This window comes from Mustelus asterias, chromosome 24 (assembly GCF_964213995.1).
Source record: "Mustelus asterias chromosome 24, sMusAst1.hap1.1, whole genome shotgun sequence".
Classification (NCBI taxonomy): domain Eukaryota; kingdom Metazoa; phylum Chordata; class Chondrichthyes; order Carcharhiniformes; family Triakidae; genus Mustelus; species Mustelus asterias.
In genome coordinates, this window is record NC_135824.1 from 23,545,823 (window position 1) to 23,563,776 (window position 17,954).

General features: G+C 44.0%; 1 protein-coding gene across 2 annotated transcripts in view; it reads left to right on the plus strand.

Moving 5' to 3' along the window:
- The window catches only part of nedd4a (NEDD4 E3 ubiquitin protein ligase a), a 144,438-nt gene that overhangs the window by 869 nt on the left and 125,615 nt on the right, over positions 1-17,954 (plus strand). The gene's annotated exons all lie outside the window — the stretch shown is intronic.

The following is a 17,954-nucleotide window of genomic DNA, read 5'->3' on the forward strand; positions in this document are numbered from 1 at the left end:
AGTCACAGTCTGTGTGGAGTTTGCACGTTCTCCCCGTGTCTGCGTGGGTTTTCTCCCACACTCCAAAGATGTGCAGGTTAGGTGGATTGGCCATTGTAAGTGCAAAGGGCTCCGAAGATAGGGCAGAGGGTGAGGTAGGTGCTTTTTCGGAGAGTCGGTGCAGACTCAATGGGCTGAATGGCCCCCTTCTGCACTGTAGAGGTTCTATCGACTGCTGGATACTGATGAGTGAACTGACACGATTTCAAAATTAAAGAGCAGAGCAAGTATGAGCAGGCATTTATTTATTTTTATTAAGCATCCCAGTGGTTTGAATGAATAGGGAGAGTTGAAATTCTCCCCTCTCTCTTCTCTCTCTCTCTCTCTCTTCCCCCCCCCCCCCCCCCCCCCCCCCGATTATTGGGCAATCCTTCATGTTCTATAGTTCAGAGCCGTGGTTACATATGATTAACTTAATTGATTTATTTCACAATTGTGTAACAGTAAGCTCCATTAACGTCACAGCATTGATATTGAATGACTAATTGCTGGATGCCTCCTCCTCCTTTCATGTCATGTGAATATGAGACATGAAAATTTAAATAATGTGGGTGGGCTAGTGAACGCTGTACAGGTATGTTCTGTTCCTCATTCTCTCAGCACCATCCATTTAATATCAAGCCAGAGGGAATAGGGGAAAATTAAATACTTTTAAGACCTGCTTAATGACCATTGTGTCAGAAGTCAACAATTTTGAGTTCCTGTTGTATTTATCGTGTGACCGCTTTGTTTAGGTTGTCTGCTCCCTCCTCCTGCAGCCTAGGCGTCACTGAACTTCCTGTCTGAATATGATTCACTCTCATTGCCTCCTTGAATTTGTATGTCAAATTTAAAGGCAGCATCAGGTTTCAGATTTCTGGACAGGTTTGTGTGTTCAGTTTTGTTCCTGGTCTTTGAGACGTGACCGACGGTTGCTTGACATTTGATGATGGTTTATTAGGATGAACAGCCATTCTCCAGGTGTGCTGTCTCAACACAAGAAGAAAATCCCAGTTAAACTTGCAGCAGAGTTAGGAGCCTGCTGTCATTTCAGTTGGTTCGGACTATTTAAGATCTAACTGTACCTCTCTGCAATAGAATTCCTGGAAAGTAAAGGCCATCTAATTTCCCTTCTCTACCATTGTGGTGGTCCAGGTACAATTATAATGGAGTTGCATTATCATGGCAATCATTTGCTATCAATTAGTCTGCATAAGACCCTGAGATGAACTGAGGAAAACCCCCAGTAGTGGAAGCTTTGATGTGGAGATGCTGGCGTTGGACTGGGGTGGGTACAGTAAGAAGTCTCTCAACACCAGGTAAAGTCCAACACGTTTATTTGGTATCACGAGCTTTCAGAGCGCTGCTCATTCATCAGGTGAGTGGAGAGTTGGGTTCACAAACAGGGCATTTATAGACTATATATATATATATGTCTATATATATATATGCCCTGTTTGTGAATCCAACTCTCCACTCACCTGATGAAGGAACAGCGCTCTGAAAGCTCGTGATACCGAATAAACCTGTTGGACTTTAACGTGATCTGGAAAGCTTTGGAAGGCACTGGGGCAGACTTGTCTGTTCTGCAGAGCAACCAGATTTCAAATGATTCACTGCATCTTTCTTTTTATTTATTATTGTCACAAGTAGGCTTACATTAATTAACACTGCAATGAAGTTACTGTGAAAATGTCCTAGTCGCCACACTCCGGCGTCTGTTCGGGTACACTGAGGGAGAATTTAGCATGGCCAATGTACCTAACCAGCATGTCTCTTGGAACTGTGGGAGGAAACCGGAGCACCCAGAGGAAACCCACACACACACGGGGAGAGCGTGCAGACTCCACACAGACTGATCCAAGCTGGGCATCGAACTCGGGTTCCTGGTGCTGTGAGGCAGCAGTGCTAACCACTGTGTCACTGTGCCGTCTTCCAATATTTTTTTTAAAAATCCTGATGTGATTTGATTTAATATTGTCATATGTGTTCATATACAGTGAAAAGTATTGTTTCTTGCGCGCTATACAAAGCATACCGTTCATAGAGAAGGAAAGGAGAGGGTGCAGCATGTAGTGTTACAGTCATAGCTAGGGTGTAGAGAAAGATCAGTTTAATGCGAGGTAGGTCTATTCAAAAGTTTGACGGCAGCAGGGAAGAAGCTGTTGAGTCGGTTGATGCGCGTCCTCAGACTTTTGTATCTTTTCCCCGACGGAAGAAGGTGGGAGAGAGAATGTCCGGGGTGCGTGAGGTCCTTAATTATGCTGGCTGCTTTTCCGAGGCAGCGGGAAGTGTAGACAGAGTCAGTGGATGGTTTGCCTTTCAATGCATCAGTGCTATCTGCTTACACTAACTGCTTAAGCGAGCTGGTTGCATAGATTTACCACGCATTCACTGAACATATCACCGCCCCCCAACTCCTCTTAATTCCTTGACTGTCATCATACTGCCTGACTGTGTGTCTGATATCAGGTTATGAGTAAAAGTTGAATAACAACTTCTTCCAAGGCGCTTCACACAAGCGTTGTCAAATAAACTTTGACACCACATAAGGAGATATTAGGGGACAGCCACCAAAAAGCTTTGGCCAATGAAGTGAGCTTTAAAGTGCATCCCAATGGAGAGGGAAGATACAGAAATGAAGGGAAGTTTAATGAGGGAATTCCAGATAATGAGGCCTGGGCAATGGCAGGCATGGCCAGCAGAATGATGAAAACTGAGGATATGCAAGAGGCCCGAATTCCAAGACTCAGAGGGTCGTAGGATGAGAGCAGACTGCAGAGATGGGGTCTATAACGTGCTTGAAAAGCAAAATGCCCGTGAAAGTAGGAAAACTCAGTTAGTGGCTGCAGAGGCAGGACATAATGGCTCCAAAGATCTTACGGATTTGTCGGTGTTCCTGCCAGTGCATAGACTTATTTATGGTATTCGTTTGTGTTGTTAGTTTACTGGTGCCTGCAGTATTGCTTAACATAAAAATTACCATGGTCTTTGTCCTGACTTAATCTGAGTTTGTTTATTTGGTTTGACCTAAAAAGAGGGCAATGGCTGTACTCATTTATTTCCTGGTGTGTTCTATTGTACGGGTGTTTTGATCAAATGGCGGCTGGTGCTTTCCATTCCTTGTGTCTGGTTCATTATGCTGCAGTCTGCCTCGGATATCTTGTTGTTGGTGGAAAGGAGTGACTGATGATTCATCTGGTCTTCACTTTTTCTCAGAGCTCAGCTTTCCTGTTGTGATTGTTTGGTGTCAGAACAACCAATTTAATTTTGTACAAAATTAAATGTTGCAGCTTACTACTCTAACACTTGGATTAAAAATGAGCTTTTCTTGTCGATTGCTTTGGCGGCGCACTGTCATCACAGCCTTTGCTAAAATCAAGACATATGCTTTCAATGCCATGCAGATTTTACCTTTCTAAATGTAAAGCCACAGGTGGTTGACTAGTAGTTTAGTGAATGTAACCATATCACAACGAATAGATGGAGAGGCATTTAAATTGCTTGTAGATCAACACCAGTTAAAACAAAGAAAAATGAATGGTAATAGCAGCACTAAGCAATGAAGCATTAGTTTCATATTCGGGTGTAGAATCTTACTGCTTTCCAGATTCTAATGTAGTGGCAATTCCCATTGTACATATTGCAACCTCATTCCTTAAGCTGATAGGTGTAAGTTTAAAATATGATGGGAAACTCCTAGTTGTACTTGGCAAAACTGACATCAAAATTCAGGTAATAGGCAGAACTGGTGAACGTGCTGAATGTTTTGTATTTTTGTGTTAAAAGTTCTCTTCCTGGAAATTGCATCAGATGATTTTGCACCCACAAGCACAAATATAAAATTGCAATTGAGATTGCCAAGAAATCTGGTCATTGTGTGTTCAGGATGTTGGCAGGTGAATGGGTGACACACCCTCCCCATATCAGGGCGCTGGGATGATTCATCCAAATGCTCGACTGGCCACAATAGCGGGATCTGCAGAACTTAATGGGTCCCAAAGGAGAGGCTTTGAGAAAAATGCAAGGCAAACAATTGGTAATTTGCTTAGAGAAACTTGAATCTTGCCACAAGATTAAGAAAAAATAGAAGTATCCCCGACTCGAGTCTCTGCAAATGATTTGACCAATGCGATACAGTCATCTACTTATGTAAAGGGGCTGGTACATTCCAGAAATCTTCAAATTTCTCGTAGTAGGTTCTGGAAAATCTCCAATAGTCTGTATTTTCACATCTCGTGGCGCCATCTGACCGTGTCTCACGATATGATCTAAATATGAAATTGGAGCTTCAGCAAATTTGCATTTTGACAAATTCATGACTTGATTAGCTTTTAAGTGTTCAAGCAGTTCTTTTAGGTGTTGCAGATGCTCTTCCCAACTTTGACTAAACACCACTAAATTGTCAATATACACTGCACAGCGACTCAGTCCCTGAAATGTTGCGGGTGAGTTCTTCATTCTGAATGGTATAATTTAAGTCCATTTGGCGTCGTGATTGCTGAAATTTCCTTTGCCCTCTCGGACAAAGGTATTTGCCAATGTCACCTTAGCACGTTTATCTATCTTTCCCTACATTTCCTCAACTTTGAGAAAAGCCCCTTTGCCCAAACAACATCCAATTTACTATAACTCAGCTAAATCCAGCAGATAGTTCCCACCCGTAGCTTATTTGCCCATGTTTGGGAAAGTCATCTTCATTGAATCCCTATAGTACAGAAAGAAGCCATTTGGCCTATCGAATCTGTGTTGACCACAAGCCCACCCAGGCCCTTTTCCTGGAACCCCATACCTTTACCTTGCTAATCCCCCTGACACTAGGGTCAATTTTAGCGTCTGCAATCAATCTAACCTGCACATCTTTGGACTGTGGGAGGAAACTGGAGCACCCGGCGGAAACCCACATAAACAGAGGAAGTGCAAACTCCACACAGACAGTGACCAAGGCCGGAATTGAACCTGGGTCCCTGGCGCTGGGAGGCAGCAGTGCTAACCACTGTGCCACCATGCCGCCCAGTTTCAGTGAAGGAATAATCTCTGTTCGAGTTTTAGATTTTAAGACACAGTAAGAAGTCACAACAGCAGGTTAAAGTCCAACAGGTTTGTTTGGTATCACGAGCTTTCGGAGCGCTGCCCCTTCATCGGTCCAACTCACCTGATGAAGGAGCAGCGCTCCGAAAACTTGTGCTACCAAATAAATCTGTTGGACTCTAACCTGGTGTTGTGAGACTTCTTACAGTGCCTACCCCAGTCCAACGCCGGCATCTCCACATCATGTTTTAAGGAGCAGCCTTTTAGCAATAACTTGTTTTTGGGAGAGCTTGCTTTCTAATGCTGAACTCCAGCACGAAAGAATAAGAGTTTTTTTGTGCCTGAAAACTGTTCAATTTCCTGAGAGGATTTGTCTGCAAATAAACAACTGTGATTCAGGGTGTGAATTAGTCCATTAGGAGAACCATTTCTTCTGTTGATGCAAGACTTTAAGATTCTCATCCTTGCCTTCAAACTCCTCTGTTTGAATCCTTCCCTCTTTCCACAATCCCTGCCAGCTGTAATTCACTGCGCAAACCTGCTGCTCTTCCAACACACTATTGACAAGGCCTTCTGTCCCCCAAATATTGACAGCAGTTCCCTCTGTTTTGTGGAACTTGTTTAACAACTCTGCCTCATCACCTGACTTCAGAGTTATTCTCTTGGATCTTTCACCTCTGCTGCAGAGTAAGATCAGTAAGAGTTTTAACAACACCAGGTTAAAGCCCAACAGGTTTATTTGGTAGCAAATGCCATTAGCTTTCGGAGCGCTGCTCCTTCCTCAGATGGAGTGGAAATGTGCTCACAAATAAGGCACAGAGACACAAACTCAAGTTACAGAATATTGATTAGAATGCCAATCTTTACAGCTAATCAAGTCTTAAAAATACAGACAATGTGAGTGGAGAGAGCATTAGGCACAGGTTAAAGAAATGTGTATTGTCTCCAGACAGGCTGTCCTGTCTGCTAATGGCATTTGCTACCAAATAAACCTGTTGGACTTTAACCTGGTGTTCATAGAAACCCTACAGTACAGAAAGAGGCCATTCGGCCCATCGAGTCTGCACCGATCACAATCCCACCCAGACCCTACCCCCATATCCCTACATATTTACCCACTAATCCCTCTAACCTACACATCTCAGGACACTAAGGGCAATTTTTAGCATGGCCAATCAACCTAACCCGCACATCTTTGGACTGTGGGAGGGAACCGGAGCACCCGGGGGAAACCCACGCAGACACGAGGAGAATGTGCAAACTCCACTCAGACAGTGACCCGAGCCGGGAATCGAACCCAGGTCCCTGGAGCTGTGAAGCAGCAGTGCTAACCACTGTGCTACCGTGCCGCCCAGGCCTGGGTGTTGTTAAAACTTACTGTGTTTACCTCGGTCCAACGCCGGCATCTCCACATGCAGAGTAAGATTATCAGTAGCTTTTCTTTCGTAACACCTTCCTTTGAGATCTTAAATAAACGAAGCAGGTTTCTGTATTTGCTCAACAGCTGAATGCTATGGGATTGAATCAGGAACGTTTGCACTTAGTTCAAAAGATCAAGTGCTATCTTAGTTATGTAGCCGTGAGCTGATGCATTGGCTGTAGCACCTTAATCCTTGGGTTGCTGGATATAAAAGGATTTGATTTGATTTATTATTGTCACATGTATTAGTATACAGTGAAAAGTATTGTTTCTCGCATGCTATGCAGACAAAGCATACCGTTCATAGAGGAGGAAAGGAGAGGGTGCACAATGTAGTGTTATAGTCACAGGGCGGCATGGTGGCAGAGTGGTTAGCACTGCTGCCTCACAGTGCCAGGGATCTGAGTTTGATTCCCAACGTGGGTCACTGACTGTGGAGTTTGCACGTTCTCCCCATGTCTGCGTGGGTTTTCCTCCCACAGTCCAAACATGTGCGGGTTAGGTGGATTAGCCATGTTAAATTGCCTCTTAGTGTCAGGGGGACTAGCTAAGGTACATGTATGGGGTTATGGGGATAGGGCCTGGGTGGGATTGTGGTCGGTGCAGACTCGATGGGCCGAATGGCAGCCTCCTGCACTGTAGGATTCTATAGCTAGGGTGCCAGGAAGATGCCAAGGAAGGCATTGGCTCGAGGTTGTGAAGCAAAATGCATCTTTTTGCGTTCTGTTCAATCACGGTTGGCTGGATGGAGGCTTGGAGAACCTTTGCTCAGGAGGTCAAAGGGTTGTGCAGTATCTGTAATCGAACAGGTTTGGATGTGGTCTGTGCAAAGAAATAACTCGATGGTCTCAATCTAGAATGAGGAAAAAAAACTGCTTGAATATTGCTGGAAAGAGAGGCATATTGACAAAGCTAAGAGTGGATTGCAATGCCTCGGCCAATCAGAATCGATTTGTCAACCTTCCAGCACCCTTTTCTCCTGTAGTATCAGTTGCTGTGATCATTTGCAATTTAGCATTCTTGTTCTGATGAGTGCAAGATAAAAAGCTTCAGCAACATGTCTCTCTTTTCAGCAATATTCAGGTTCTGTGATGCCAAAAGGCAAGCTCTAGATCGGTTCCTGTCATTGTAATTGTCTTTTGACTGATGTCAGATTAAAAATTAGAACAAAAACTGAAAGACATTTCAAATTATTCTCAACCACACTGGTCATCTCTAGGCTAAACAAGTCGAGGTTCGATGTTTTTCTGGTCCAGATACTTGGATTATGTTTCGGACAATGTGGATTGATGGATTGCATGCTCCCTGAGCAGCTGTCAAACATTGTTGTGCTTTGTTGCTGTATGTTTTGCTGCTGGTTTTGAGAGGGAGATTGTGACTGGGTGAAAGCACTCGCTCCCGGATGATGGAGCTGGTTCTCCTGTCTCAGTAAGAGGTCATGATGTGGAGATGCCGGCGTTGGACTGGGGTAAACATAGTAAGAAGTCTCACAACACCAGGTTAAAGTCCAACAGGTTTATTTGGTAGCAAAAGCCACTAGCTTTCGGAGCCCTGCTCTGTTCAATCACGGTTGCTCCGAAAGCTAGTGGCTTTTGCTACCAAATAAACCTGTTGGACTTTAACCTGGTGTTGTGAGACTTCTTACTCAGTAAGAGGTCTCGGGTTAAAGTCCAACAGGCTTATTTGGAATCACGAGCTTTCGGAGCACTGCTCCTTCATCAGGTCCCAGTCCACCCCAGTCTACCTCGTGGCTGCCATCCCTGTCTCTGATCTCTCTACTAAACATACCCGAGATTCAAGTTTTACAAATTAGCAGCGCGTTAATTGGGAGGATTATGGTTAGTGTGTTGATAAAATCTCACACACACAATCCACGTGTCCTTCTGGTTGGAAACAATTTATTGATGCTGTTCTGAAGATAGCTGTTTACTTAATTTCCTTTTTGTTAAATGTATGTTTGTTCCATTATCCATCCCTACCACTTCCTGTATAAACCAGAGCTGTCTAATTGAATCCATTTATGTGCAGACTATTTACACAAATTTATTTAATTGCTTTTTCGGTAGATGCATGTTTGTTCCATCCGCCTCTATCATTTCCTGTATAAACCAAAGCATCTAATTGAATGCAATGATATGCAGTTGCTGCTTACTTGCACAAAGAGCTCAAGCTCATTATTAATTCTTGGGTGGCACGGTAGCACAGTGGTTAGCACTGCTGCTTCACAGCTCCAGGGACCTGGGTTCGATTCCCGGCTTGGGTCACTGTCTGTGTGGAGTTTGCACGTTCTCCTCGTGTCTGCGTGGGTTTCCTCTGGGTGCTCCGGTTTCCTCCCACAGTCCAAAGATGTGCGGGTTAGGTTGATTGGCCATGCTAAAAATTGCCCCTTAGTGTCCTGAGATGCGTAGGTTAGAGGGATTAGCGGGTAAAATATGTAGGGATATGGGGGTAGGGTAGGTCGTGCCTCACAAACCTTATTGAGTTCTTTGAGAAGGTGACCAAAGAGGTGGATGAGGGTAAAGCGGTTGATGTGGTGTATATGGATTTCAGCAAAGCGTTTGATAAAGTTCCCCATGGTAAGCTTTTGCAGAAAATATGGACACATGGGATTGAGGGTGATTTAGTGGTTTGGATCAGGAATTGGCTAGCTGTAAGAAAACAAAGGGTGGTGGTTGATGGGAAATATCCATCCTGGAGTTCAGTTACTAGTGGTGTACTGCAAGGATCTGTTTTGGGGCCACTGCTGTTTGTCATTTTTATTAATGACTTGGATGAGGGCGTGGAAGGATGGATTAGTAAATTTGCGGATGACACTAAAGTCTGTGGAGTTGTAGACAGTGCGGAGGGAAGTGGCAGGTTAAAGAGGGACATAGATAAGCTGCAGAGCTGGGCTGAGAGGTGGCAAATGGAGTTAAATGCGGAAAAGTGTGAGGTGATTCACTTTGGAAGGAGTAACAGGAATACAGAGTACTGGGCTAATGGTAAGATACTTGGTAGTGTGGATGAACAGAGGGATCTGGGTGTCCATGTGCATAGATCCCTGAAAGTTGGCACCCAGGTTGATAGGGTTGTTAAGAAGGCGTACGGTGTGTTAGCTTTTATTGGTAGAGGGATTGAGTTTCGGAGCCAGGAGGTCATGCTGCAACTGTACAAAACTCTGGTGCGGCCGCATTTGGAGTATTGCGTACAGTTCTGGTCGCCGTATTATAGGAAAGATGTGGAAGTGTTGGAAAGGGTGCAGAGGAGATTTACCAGGATGTTGCCTGGTATGGTGGGAAAACCGTATGAGGAAAGGCTGAGGGGCTTGAGGTTGTTTTCGTTAGAGAGAAGAAGGTTAAGAGGTGACTTAATAGAGGCATACAAGATGATCAGAGGATTAGATAGGGTGCATAGTGAGAGCCTTTTTCCTCGGATGGTGTTGGCTAGCACGAGGGGACATAGCTTTAAATTGAGGGGTGAGAGATATAGGACAGATGTTAGAGGTAGGTTCTTTACTCAGAGAGTAGTAAGGGCGTGGAATGCCCTGCCTGCAGCAGTGGTGGACTCGTCAACGTTGGGAGCGTTCAAGTGGTTATTGGATAAACATATGGATGATATTGGAATAGTGTAGATTAGAGGGGCTTTAGGTTGGTACCACTGGTCGGCGAACATCGAGGGCCGAAGGGCCTGTACTGCGCTGTTATGTTCTATGTTCTAACAACAATCCCACCCAGGCCATAACCCCATGCATTTATTCTGCTAACCCCCCCTGATGCTAAGGGAGAATTTAGCAATCAACCTAACCCGCACATCTTTGGAGTGTGGGAGGAAACCTGAGCACCCAGAGGAAACCCACGCAGACAGGGGGAGAATGTGCAGACTCCACACAGACGAGGCCAGAATTGAACCCGGGTCTCTGGCGCTGTGAGGCAGCGGTTCTAGCCACTGTGCCGCTCCTGCTGTCTTTGCTTTCCTTAGTGCATTCTCCTAAAAATGTTATGTTTACGGGCAGCATGGTGGCACAGTGGCTAGCACTTCTGCTCACAATGCCAGGGACCCACCTTCAATTCTGGGTAACTGTGTGGAGTTTGCACGTTCTCCCTGTGTCTGCGTGGGCTTCCTCCGGATGCTCCGGTTTCCCCCTACACCCGAAAGATGTGTGGGTTAGGTGGACTGGCCATGCTAAATTGCCCCTTAGTGTCAGGGTGACGAGCAGGGTGTAAATAAGTGGGGTTACAGGGATAGTGCCTGGGTGGGATTGTGATCGGGGCCGGCTCAATGGGCCAAATGGCCTCCTTCTGCACTGTAGGGATTCTATGATGATTCTAGTTCAGTATCTACTGAAGGGAGAACAAACCCACATGCAAAATGTGTAAGGATGCCAATATGTATGTGCACATTGTAGCTTCTATGATCTTGTGCTGTTTTAGGTCATACCTGCCCTTATTTTTCCAATGCCTTTGACAACCAAACGCTGTCATTCTAACCCGTGTTTAGTGTCTCACGCTGTTCATTGTTATTTCCATTGTTATTAAGCACTCGAACCCACTGAACTCATTTAAAGATGTTGCCCATTTAGAATTTTTGATCCAATATCTTTTTGCATCTAAAATTTTAATCAGACCGTTGTTAATTCCATACATGGTGCTTCTAGCCTAGTCATCAGTCTATTTGCCTCTACCCTTGCTAAATCAGACAGTTTTGTGCTACCAATTTTTTGTTTCTCTTCCCGTATTTTCAGCAGTTTGGGGTTTTTTTTTAAAGTTTAAATCTCAACTGAAATCTGTGTTTCACAAACAATAACGGCAGGAAATGAAACCGTTTTATCTTGGGAGCTCAGATTTAACATTCCCACGAAGCGTTTAGCTGGAAATTCTTGATATAGAATGTTGATGTGTCGAAGTTTTGGAATGTTTCTCGCCCCTAATGTGAAACTATATTAAATATCAGTCTTGTATCCATTACAAAGTGGCATTGACTTGAATCTTGGGCCATAAAACAGCAATGTCATAGTCAAACAATTAAAAAAGAATATCTCGGAAGGCAGTAGTTTCCTTCTGATTTCGAGAATTCACAAAGGCAGGAGATGGAAATTTACAAGTAGTTGCCAATTTCGAAATAAAGTTTCCTGAGCTACGTCAGTTAAACTTTAATTGATCTCATGTGGGATCCATTCAGTCCGCTTGCTTACAGGCAGCAGCTGAGTTGTAACCTGTCACAGAGCAACCAGCATTACTTAATATAACAAGCATACATGACACACCTTGGTCTACCCATGAGCAATATCACAGGAGGGCAAAGACAAAAAGTGCTGGGAGAGACTCAGCAGGTTAAGTTAAGTTTTATTTATTAGTCACAAGTAGGCTTGCATTCACACTGCAATGAAGTTACTGTGAAAATCCCCTAGTTACCACACTCCGACGCCTGTTCGGGTACACTGAGGGAGAATTCAGCATGGCCAATCCACCTAACCTTGCCTGTCTTTGGACTGTGGGAGGAAGCCGGAGCACCCGGAGGAAACCCACGCAGACACGGGGAGAACATGCAAACTCCACACAGACAGTGACCCAAGCCGGGAATCGAACCTGGGTCCCTGGCGCTGTGAGGCAGCAGCGCTAACCACTGTGCTGGCCACATGTCTGACAGCATCTGTGGAGAGAGATTAAAGCCAACGCTTCAAGTCTACGTTGGCTCTATTCTATCTCCACAGATGCTGTCAGACCTGCTGAGTTGCTCCAGCATTTTCTATTTTTGTTTCAGATTCCAGCATCGGCAGTATTTTGCCTTTATCGTGGGAGGGCAACTCTAATTTTGTGGCATCTCCCAGCTGCATTTGACTGTACCTGGACCAGAATTATTCATCTTGAATTGTCCTTTATCAGTTGACCACTTTTGCAGACCGTCTAAGTTTGCTGTACGCACCTGTAGTGCCAGACGTTGCCTGACTGAGCTGGTTTAAATTTTGGGCACTCTTACTATCAGAGGGAGTAGTATTTAGGACAGATATTTCCTATACTATTAGGCCAGCTATATGAAGATTTGAATGACGCTTTATAAATGCAAGCTTTTTATTTTAATTTCCAAACCTATGAATTGAGCAGTGTAGATTGCAGCATTGTCGTTGTAACTCTGTCTCTAAATAGATTCATAGAATCCTTACAGTGCAGAAGGAGGCCATTCTGCCCATCGAGTCTGCACTGCCAACAATCCCACCCAGGCCCTATCCCCATTACCCCACACATTTACCCCGCTAATTCCTCTAATCTACACGTCCCAGGACACTAAGGGGCAATTTAGTATGGCCAATGCACCTAACCCACACGTCTTTGGACTGTGGGAGGAAACCGGAGGAAGCCCACGCAGACGGCGGGGGGGGGAATGTACAAACTCCACACAGACAGTGACCCAAGCCGGGAATCGAACCCTGGTCCCTGGAGTTGTGAGGCAGCGGTGCTAACCACTGTGCCGCCCATAATAACTGTTGTGAATTTTGACCGGGAAGTGGAGGGACGGAAGTCCATACTGGAAGAACAGCATTTGAATGCTGCAGCTGACCACCACAGCATTGTAACATACAATGGTGGGTCACGATTAGGGAACAGTGGGTTTTGGAGAAAAAGTCAGCAATCTGAGAGGACAAGAGGAATGGGAATCATTGTAGTTGTTTTGTTGGATTCTATGCAATAGTCATAATTACAACAGAAGGAGATTAATCAATACAATGCTGTTCTGGTTGCAAGTTTACAGAATGGCACTCCCCATATTCATTCAGCACCTTCCCTCCCAGTGCACAAACTTTTATATAATCAGCTCCTGTACTTTTCCTGCTTCCAGCACATTTAGTGTTGTGCCATTTTACAGAATCTTAGGAATGATAAGAATGTGTCCCTTTGAAAACATTTAGATGAAATGGCATGTGGGGACTTTCCATTTTTACCTCCTAAGCTGAAGGTTCTCTTCAAACAAGCAGCCTTTTCCCTTCTAACTTGGCATCTGTACCCTTTCAGCCTCCGGCCCAAGTTGTTGTGCAATTTTGACCTGTTCCCTCCCACAGAAAGATGATGAAACCTCAGTTGCCTGGAGCCTGTTCAGCACTGATCATCTGAATGGAAAATTACTGCCAAAATGAAATTGCCCCCTTCCTGCATTTCTCACAAAATAAATGCTCAGGAACCCAAATTAAATGATAAAATGAATCAGCTGATTTATTGTGCATTGGTTTTGCGTCGATCTCGTGGCTTTATTGCTCAATCGAACCTGTGTATACACAGTGAGTGCCTTTGATACATTCTCCTGTAGAAGCATCAAAGTTATCTATTTTATCAGAGAATCCCTACAGTGCAGAAGAGGCCATTTGGCCCATCGAGTCTGACAGAGCATCTTACCCAGGCCCTCTCCCCCGTTCAATCCCCGTAACCCCACAAAGTTCCCATGGCTAATCCATCTAACCTACACATCTTGGGGCAATTTAACATGGCCAATCCACCTACCCTGCAGACCTTTGGATTTTACATGTATCAAACTTGCTACGCGGCTGCACAGTATTGTGTTCTGGAATATCACACTTTTTCGCTTTACAGTGGGTCATTTTTGAAATACTGTGCTCGAGCGAAGGGGCTAGGAGTAATCCAGTTTGTGACTTGCGCAGGAAGTTTGGTGTGTGATCCAATCTAGCTGATTTAACTATGTGACTATCCAGTGAGCCTGTGATAATTTGAATTCCATCAGTTTAATGAAGAAATGTCTGGTTCGCAGCATTTTTCTGTGTTTCATTAACTTGTTTTGATAAGGACTGCATTCTGGGCTCTCAACTAGAAGCTACAATGTGCACATACCGTAGATATTGGCATCCTTACACATTTTGCATGTGGGTTTGTTCTCCCTTCGGTAGATACTGAACTAGAATCCTCATAGAATCCCTACAATGCAGAAGGAGGCCATTCGGCCCATCAAGTCTGCACTGACCATAATCCCACCCAGGCCCTATTCCCGTACGCCCACATATTTACCCTGCAAATCCCCCTGACACGAGGGTCAAATTTAGCATGGCCAATCAACTTAACCCGCACATCTTTGGACTGTGGGAGGAAACTGGAGCACCCGGAGGAAACCCATGCAGACGCGGAGAGAATATGCAAACTCCACAAAGTCACCCGAGGCTGGAATTGAACCTGGGTTCCTGGCACGGTGAGGCAGCAGTGCTAGCCACTGTGCCACCGTGCCGCCCTGCTGAGCAGTTGTTCCCCTAAAGCTGTAACATCTACTTGCCACTCAGAGAGCGGCCAACTGTAAAACCTATACGTCATTCCCAATTCTGGTGTTCCAGCAGCATCTTAATCTTTATCATTCTCTTCCTTATTTTCAAATCGCCCCATGGTTTTGCTCCTCTTTCTAATATGACCTTCAAGTCTTTGCATTCTTCCAATCCTGGTCTTGAAAACCTACAGACCTACCTTCAAACCTACCTTGAAAACTAATGGAATCTTGCTGAAAGATGCATGTTTTCTAAGCTTTTTCTGCTGCCCCCATCAAAACAAATGCCAAATTTCAAACCATCACGTGTACAACAGGAGAAATGGGTTGGTTGGCCAGGGTGTTGCCATGGAGAAAGCAATGGGGGAGCTATCGGCTCCCCAAGGTTCTGGGTAATTTGAAAAAGGCCGAAAGCTTGAACATATTCCTTTTGTTTGCAGAGAATGGCCCCTGCGTGTGCAAATGGGTCTGTGCACACACATGTATGTCGATTCTAGCAAGTGTGAATGAACCATGTTATTAAGGGATTTGAAGCACAGAGTGGGAAAGTGGAGTTGAGGTGGAAGGTCAGCTATAATATTGCACGCTGGGGCAAACTCTAGGGGCAGTATCGCCTACTCTTCCCATTTTTAGAATCATAGAATGGTTACAGCACACAGAGGCTAGTTAACCTGTTCTGTCCAAGCTGGCTCTCTGCAAGAACAATGCTGATTCAGTGAGAGTTGGATAATTTATTGAAGAGAGTATTCACAAAGCCAAGGCAAGGGAGTCAGATCAGCTGATTTGATTTGATTTTATTATTGTCACATGTATTAACATACAGTGAAAAGTATTGTTTCATGTGTGTTTTACAGACAAAACATACTGTTCATAGAGAAGGAAAGGAGAGGGTGCAGAATGTAGTGTTACAGTCATTGCCAGGGTGTAGAGAAAGATCTTGATGTATGGTAGGTCTATTCAAAAGTCTGATGACAGCATGTAACAAGCTGTTCTTGATTCAGTTGGTACGTGATCTCAAAGACTTCTGTATCTTTTTCCCGACGGAAGAAGGTGAAAGAGAGTATGTCTGGGGTGCATGGTGTCTCTGATTATGCTGGCTGCTTTTTCGAGGCAGCGGAAAGTGTATACGGAGTCAATAGATGGGAGGCTGGTTTGTGTGGTGGACTGGGTTACATTCACAACCCTTTGTAGTTTCTTGCGGTCTTGGGCAGAGCAGGAGCCATACCAAGCTGCAATACATCTAAAAAGGATACTTTCTATGGTGCATCTGTAAAAATTGGTGAGAGTTGTAGTGGACATGCCAAATTTCCTTAGCCTTCTGAGAAAGTAGAGGCGTTTCTTAACTCTAGCATTAGCGTGGAGGGACCAAGACAGGTTTTTGGTGATCTGGACACATAAAAACTTGACGTCCTCGACCATTTCCACTTCATCCCCATTGATGTAGACAGGGGCATGTTTTCCACTATGCTTCCTGAAGTTCGTGACTATCTCCTATCTACCTCTGCCTTAAAATATATTCAAAAACTCTGCTTCCACCACCTTTGGAGGAAGAGAGTCCTAAAGACTCATGAACCTCTTTGAGGGAAAAAAAATTCTTCTCATCTTTGTATTAAATGGCTGATCCCTTATTTTTAAACAGTGAACCCCTAATTCCAGATTCTCCCATAAGAAGAAACATCCTTTCCACATCGACCCCGTCACGACTCCTCAAGATCTTGCCTGTTTCAATCAAGTTGCCTCTCACTCTTCTGAACTCCAGTGGATACAAGCCTAGTCTGTCCTCCATTTCCACAAAAGACAATCTTCCTATTCCTAGTATTAATCTAATGAACGGTCTCTGACTGCTTCTAATGCATTTACATCCATTCTTAAATGGGGAGACCAATACTAGACACAGCATTCTAGATGTGGTCTCACCACTGTCCTGTACAACTGAAGCATAACGCCCCTACTTTTGTACTTCATTCTCCTTGTAATAAACAATAACATTTTATTAGCTTTCCTAATTACTTGCTGTACTTAGGTTTTGCGACTCATGCACTAGGACACCCAGATCCCTCTGCATCTCGGAGCTCTGAAAAATCTCACTATTTCGTTAATGTGTTTTTAATTCCCTGCCAAAATAGACAGTTCCATGTTTTTTCATGTTCTACTCAATTTGCCAGAACTTTACCCACTCATTTAACCTACCTATATCCTTTTGTAGCCTCTGTCTTTTTCACAACTTACGTTTCTACCTTTATTTTTGTAATCAGTAAATTTAGCAACCATGCCTTTGGTTCCTTCTTTCTTTCATGTTCTTTATATTCTGACCAATACTTATCCACGTGCAACTAGATGTTTTTTCTTTAATTTTAATAATCTCTTTAATTTTTTAGTTAATCACTGTGGATCCACCCTTTGGAATTTTTCTTTCTTGTTGAATTGTATCTATTGAGTCGTCCGAAATGTCCCTTTAAATGTCTAGAACTTTACCTCTATTTACCTGCTTTCATGCCCTTATAATTTTGCTTATTTAAATTGAAAATACTAGTCTTGGATCCACCCTCTCTCCCTTAAACCGAATGTAAAATTCAGTCATATTATGATTGCTGTTACCTATAGGTGCCTTCACTGAGATCCAGGTCATTTATGTAAATTATAAAAAGTTGAGGCCTCAGCACTGATCCCTGTGGCACACCACTTATCACATCTTGCCAGCCAGAAAATTATCCATTTATGCCTGCTCTCTATTTACTGTTATCGAGCCAATCCTCTATCCATGCCAATATGTAATCCCCTACACCATGAGCTTTTATTTTCCAGTATAACCTTTTGCGGTACCTTATCAAATGCCTGTTGGAAGTCTAAGTACAGTGCATCCACCAGTTCCCCATAATCCACAGTATATGTTACTATTTCAAATAACTGCAATAAATTGATTAATCGTGATTTTCCTTTCACAAAACCACGTTGACTCTGCCTGATTTCCTTGAATAAGTGCCTTGCTCTAACACCTTGGCTTCTAACGTTTTTGCCATGACAGATGTTAAGCTAACTGGCCGTTAGTTTCCTGTTTTCTGTCCCCTTCCATTTTTGAATCAAGGCATTCCATTTGCTATTTTCTAGTCTACTGGAACCTTCCCTGAATCTGGAGAATTTTGGAAAATTAAAACCAATGCATTAACTAACTCAGCCACTTCTTTTAAGACCACAGGATGAAGTACACCAGGACCCAGGGACTTGTCAGCCCACACCTCCAACATTTGCTTTG